Source organism: Ochlerotatus camptorhynchus, unplaced genomic scaffold, assembly GCF_037179485.1.
Source record: "Ochlerotatus camptorhynchus isolate MF236.1 unplaced genomic scaffold, CSIRO-AGI_Acam_v1.1 ptg000391l, whole genome shotgun sequence".
NCBI lineage: Eukaryota > Metazoa > Arthropoda > Insecta > Diptera > Culicidae > Ochlerotatus > Ochlerotatus camptorhynchus.
Window position 1 is genome coordinate 1,667,293 of NW_027040878.1, and position 6,000 is coordinate 1,673,292.

At 41.3% G+C, this 6,000-nt stretch overlaps 1 protein-coding gene across 1 annotated transcript in view; it reads right to left on the minus strand.

Moving 5' to 3' along the window:
- The window catches only part of LOC135710539 (uncharacterized), a 261,946-nt gene extending 257,722 nt beyond the window's left edge, over positions 1-4,224 (minus strand). Inside the window, exon 1 of the mRNA XM_065233137.1 lies at positions 3,332-4,224. The gene's annotated coding sequence lies outside the window, so the exon portion shown is untranslated. The remainder of the gene's footprint in view (positions 1-3,331) is intronic.
- Positions 4,225-6,000: the final 1,776 nt, after the last annotated feature.

A 6,000-nucleotide genomic window follows, 5' to 3' on the forward strand; every position in this document is an offset into this window, starting at 1 on the left:
AGGATCACATGGAAAGGAGTATTTTCCCACGCCGTTTTCCTACTTCCGTGCGAGGACGCCCGCGCGACCTGGTGCACCGGCCACGGGGAGACGCCAATCGAGTTCAAAAAAAAAATACAAATTGTAGTTCGAAGGATGACTAATAAATGGATTATAACATATTTGCCCTACCTGAGTGTTTTATTGCTTTAAAAAAAATTAACGAAAATGCCTTACTTTTTGGACGTTCAAAGTGTACTACCCCCTTAAAGCATCGTGATATGGTATATTTTTAGATATTAGTGAACAAAACAGTTGTTTTCCCATAGTAATTTCCATATAAACTTCAAATGGTTTGTGCCAATTCAGTTTCTCACTAAATGAGTTCCAACTTTAGGAGGCTAATCAGGGTCCAATTTGGAACCGTTTGAACACTATGGAGCGAAAATTTAAAATTTTCATCAGTCTAGTGCTCATAGGTTTTCAAAAACTTCTCATGATATTTTCTCAATACTTCAGGATCATCAAATATCAGCGATTCTTTAGATGTCTCCGGAATTATTGCAAACCCTTCAGGTCTCCAATAACTTCAAGATAATCAAGATTTATTCTGAAGATATTCAACTGTCCAACAATTAAAATAACGTCTCTCAGAGATTCTCTCGTGATATCAGCTGCCTCAGAAATTATTGCAAAGACCTTCAGGTGCTCAAAAGTCTCCAAACACATCTCTGGATATTTGTTCCAATACATCCTCGTTCAGTGACCACCCTGCATGTTTTGACAGCAGAATCATCCGGGACCATTGCTCGTGGTTCGAACTCATTACCTGACACTAGCAGGCATGGAAAATCATTTGCATTCATTTCGTACATTCATTTACATTCATTTGCTCCTAACTTTTTTCATGAACAGAATTCCGCAAAATAATGTGTTGAACTTTTGTAGGTTTTGTTATTAGCTACAACTTTTGTTAACAACTTAAATCCGTATCTCTTATGCATGACGAACCAGAGCAAACAGAATCCACTACTGTTTTTCAGTGAATGTATTTTACATTCACTGAAAAACAGTAACAAGTTCTGCCGGCTCTAGTTCGTGATGCATAAGAGATACAGATTTGAGTTATGAGCTTAACTTGTAGTTAATAACAAAATCTAAAAAAGCTCTATACATCATTTTCCGGAATGCTGTTGATGAAAAAAGTTAGAGGCAAATGAATGCAAATGATTTTCTATGCCTGGACACTAGATTACGTTATTGAAATCATCTTGTTTCATGAAACATTCTTGAATCAAAATCACCTTCTCCGTACGCACTAAAATCACCGAAGCAAACAAAACTTGCACACGCACACATGTGTATGAATGAATACCAAACACCTTTTAAAACTGTGCGATGCGGTGATCTTGTTGCAGTTTCATTTGTGACAGTTTCTAATTTTAGAACTGTCGAGTAGTTTGAAAAAAAAAAATTGAACTCAGTATTGCGAATGGCCTAAGAAGAAAATGTTTTAATTTGAATATTAAACTGTGCTATTACTTTCCGGGACAGCCTACACGGTCATTCAGACCAATTCAAAATTCAGTCCACTGAATTTCGGCAAAAGTGGATTTACTCAATAGTGAGTTGAATTTTCCGGGATTCTCTAGGAAAAACCTTTCGAACATAAGGAAAATCGATAGAGGTTTCACTCGGTCTATTAGTATACTCCTAGACTGAGTAAAATTTTCATGGATTTTCCACTTGTCCAGAAAGTTTTTTTTTCTGGTTTTCCAGGGTTTTTCCCCGGAAAATTTTAACTCAATTTTGAGTAAATCCACTTTTGCCGAAATTAAGTCAACTCTGCTTAATTTTGAGTCGGTCTAAACGACCGTGTATAGTTCGTTAAATTGTACATCTGTGTTGTATTGTACTATATCTAGATAGAGCTGGAATTAGGGCCTAACAGATTTTGTAAACAATGACTTCAATCGATGATTTCTAGAAACTAAAGGCTCGCCCACGCAAACTAATCTCCTCATCGAGTAGGGAAAGACTTTCCCTATCCGATGGTTATGTTGGTCTGCGTGAGCGTGCCTTTAGTTCCTAGAAATCATCGATAAAAGTCATGGTTTACAAAAGCTGTTACGCCCTAATTCCAGCTCTAATATATTTATATCTTGTGTTCTCATGTCATTCCTAACTGAAAACGGAGTGCAATGTTAGCTGATTATCACTATTTCACCCATCAGTCTCAATCGTGTCGAAAACAATACAATTTTACAGGCTTGTTTTAGTTGTCAGCAGGCTGAAAACTCTCATCACAGATAAAAATGCTACCTTCCGAAATCATGAAACTGAAGGTAGAATTTTAGCTGTAATGAGCATTTCCAAGCCTGGTTTCCAATGTGTACTAGTAAGTTCATAACATGTCTATTTATCCTAGTAACCAATCGACACAGAGTCACATATCATTCTCTTTTCAATCATGAGAGAAATGTTCATTCAACTACAACCATGCGTCTCCATAAATTCTCTATTATTTCAGCATGTCATCCACAAAGCTCCCCTTTCGCTCAACAAATTACTTCTTATTTTATGTTATAAACGCTCCCACCACCAACATTATCAACGATTTCCCACAGAATCATCAACACCCACATCAATCCTGAGACAAGACTCGCCGACTCATCTTAGTAGGTGTAAAGAATGACGCGCCCTGTCCTTGAAACCGATGACAACCAAACCGATCAACCAGCTCAGAAGGAGGAGAGAGAGAGAGGAGAAAGACATCTTATAGACACGTGACGTCAGCTGATTTGAAATTCAAATTCCTTATGCTCGGTTTACAGATGGGCGGGTGAGCCTGTCGCTCACAATAATGGTTATCAGCATGATGTAAACAGTTTTTCGCAACTGATTAACATTGGCGCATCCATTTCTGGTTAAAACTTACACCAATAATGGTTAATCAGCATTATGCACCAGCAGTAGTGTAAACCGGTCATTAATGATCCTCTTGTATGATGGTAGCACGTTTTTCTTGACGTACATTTTACAGTAAATATACAAAAAATAAGAGGAAAATCCAATGCCTCTTGGGGAGCATCCATTAAGAACGTCACGCTCTAAGGGGGGCTCACAGATTAGTGACTAGCAATGCATTAGGTACAGGAAAAACGTGGAAAAAAGGGGGACGTACTTAATGCATGCTCCCTTGTTTGCATTGCCACCGTCATTGGCATCAGCAACATGATAAACTCAACAGCATCTTTCCAACAACAATAATAACAACAACAACAACAACAACAACAACAACAACAACAACAACAACAACAACCATTCCGTCGAGCATTAATTTTTCACTCACCGTGCTTCTTCTGCTGCTTCCTTCGCCTCTTGTTGGCTCTGTGCACAGGTTTCGTCGTCTCCTCTCCGGCAGAACACGGAGCTCCAAACTCACACTGGCCCACGACGATCGCTTCGCTCCGCTCACGCTCTGCTTGTTCTCGGTATCGCTTCGCTATCGTTTGATTCAACTTTATTTACACACTCGACTCACAACCACAACTACAGTGACGACGACGACGACGACGACGAGAGTCTCTTCTTTGAGGAGGCTTCCGCCGATTCCGATTCCGCCCGCAGCACCCACCAACCACTTGCCGCCACCGCACGCAAGCAGGTCGTCTACCACCTTGCAAACCCCAAAGCAGGGGCAAAACTGGGCTTCAGCAGCTGGTTTCTGCTTCGTGTGCTTTTCCCAACCGCGCTCGGCAAGCTCTTTAATGCTGAATAAGAGCCTCAAGCAACGGTACCCACCACAATCGTTTGCTTCTTCATACCGGTACAAACCGTGGAATGCACTCGATTGCTCGTTCCACAGAAACTTCTCGTCGAGTCAGGCAGATTTCCTAGGTCCAAAGAATGAAAATTAAAGTTGGCCACTTTAAAACAACCAAAAGAAAATCGAAGATGGCGACTAAACGTCAAGCACTGCGCTGCAAGTCACACACTGTGCTCTACATACTAAGGTGAGCTGATGGGGCTCGCTCGAGAGATGAATGAGTATGTAATATGTTCAACATTCGGGTTGGGTGTGGGGGGTGGTGGCGAATGAAGGATGGTGGTCCAAACCAATCCGCAGAAGTACACACATCAGCACTAACTCCACCGTGTCTGTCTGTGGGATGTTTAGTAGTAGTGAAGCGGCGTGGTACGGAAACGGGTAGGTACTACGCACGCATATTCGACTGACTGATTGTATTTATGATGTTGTTAGTATGCAGCACAGGGGACGGACAGATCAAGTCAGACAGAGGGAGAGAGAGACCAATAATTGTGTGATCTTGTAACCTCGACGATTTTCACTCGACTAACCATGAATCGCCCGATTGGGGCACCCGAAAGCCCCAATGTATGCATTTTCATTCGGACAGAGAGGCAACCAGTGCGAAATCGGAGAGAACGTCGTCGTCGTCGTCGTCGTCAACGTCGACCGGAGGGACTCGATTTGCTCCGATTGGGTGACACACGGATGCACTTTGGTCGTTCGCTCCTATTTCACACAATGCAGGGGCACGACAATGCTCCAAAGGCAAGTGTGTCTGTGAGAAATTTTTCCGTTTTTTTTTCATGCTGACAAGTCTGGTTTTCTTCGGTGGAAAACTTGTTTTCCTACTTCATTGCAGCTGAATCGCTTGTGGGTATGTATGTACTTTGCACAAATACGATGGTTGTGGTTGACGGTTGACGGTTGATAAGTAGGTTTCGACATAAATTTGTTACGGCTTTTACTAAAAATTGTAGCCTATTTTTCACTGAAAATTATCGAGCAAACACGGTAAACAATGGAAAGCACAGTGGTTTACTGCCCATAAAAGCATATCAGTCCCATCTGGGAAAAAAAAACAGCAAGCCGAGAAAAACGCTGTTGAAAATATATTTTTCTGTATACTCTAATGGATGAGACATTTAAGTTTTGGTATTTTCCACCATATTTTCTGAAAAAAATATGAGACTAGTAGAGTAAAGTGTAAAATACAATCGATTCTAATAGATAACTTGTATTTGATAAAAATCCAGATGGGACTGTAATGCTTTCATGGGCAGTTCAGCTCAGTATAAAAGTTGAGGTTTCTGGTGGGGTCACTCTGGGTCGGCATTCGGCTGAACTGTTTTGTAATTACACACACGGTGAACATAATATTTTCTTACTAAAATCATGTAATTGGACCAATGGTTGCTATAATGATGGCTCAAAATCACCCTGGCATGTTTCGGTCGCACGACACATATCAAACTTCATGGTTTTTCAAAACTTTGCCGGTAATGGACTTTTTGACAGTCCACGATCACACTAGCCCGCTCGGGCATGTTCCAATGTCCCTGGAAATGTTTCGGTTCTCGCGGAGAAGTGAATAATTCTCAGCAAGCTCCAAAACCCGTCGCGCTACATATCGAACTTCTTTGTTTTACAAAATATGGTCGGTGGAGGCCTTATTGACAGTCCATGGTCCCATTGTCCCTCCCGAGCATGTTCTGGTGCCTTCGAGAATGTTCCAGTACCCCCGGGGAGGTGGTCAATTCTCGAAAAGAACCAAAACCCCTCAGTCTGCATCGCGTTCTCTTGCTGTGCAGATTTATTTGCTTTTTGCTACCTATAGGTACAACAAATTTAAACAATATTACTTGTAAATTTTCTACATTTTTTTACTCTTATTCCAGCTACCACCCGTTCAGTGTTAGGTTCAAACTCGCCCACGGTGACGAATCTTTCAATAGAACTACACGCTGAAAGTGTGGCATCCAAATTCGGAGAACCGGGCTCCCGGGAGGCAATGAAAACCAACACCGAACAATGGAACTGAAGCTGCGTCGTAGATTTTGGAGGTTAGATTCAAGGTCAAACGAGTCACTCAAGGCAAACACAGGCAAAACACGATATATCACTTTATGAACACTTTAAACTAAATGTCAGAACACAAATTAACAAATCAAAGGCAAACATTGTTTAATTCGCTGACGAACAACACGCAG